The sequence below is a fragment of the Wasmannia auropunctata genome, unplaced genomic scaffold (assembly GCF_000956235.1).
Source record: "Wasmannia auropunctata unplaced genomic scaffold, wasmannia.A_1.0 LD336078.1, whole genome shotgun sequence".
NCBI lineage: Eukaryota > Metazoa > Arthropoda > Insecta > Hymenoptera > Formicidae > Wasmannia > Wasmannia auropunctata.
In genome coordinates, this window is record NW_012026812.1 from 1,028,082 (window position 1) to 1,028,509 (window position 428).

Sequence of the window (428 nt, forward strand, 5' to 3'; positions counted from 1 at the left end):
TCGTGACAAGACGTTGTCAACGTCTAATATATTTATATTATTATATTATTACATGATTATTATATTATTATTATTATTATTATTATTATTATTACGCATAAAAAATTTTGTCCGTAAGGACATTGCAAAAGATTAAACATATTAATAATTTTGTCCGTAAGGACATTGCAAAAGATTAAACATATTAAAAATTTTGTCCGTAAGGACATTGCAAAAGATTAAACATATTAAAAATTTTGTCCGTAAGGACATTGCAAAAATTAAACATATTAAAACTTTTCCGTAAAGACATTGCAAAAGATTAAATATATTAAAAATTTTGTCCATAAGGACAAAGTAGGGAAATGTAAACAATTAATTTTTACATAAATTTAAAAATTTAATTTGTTTTCTAATTATTGGTTCTAAATTAGCGTTATTTTATTATT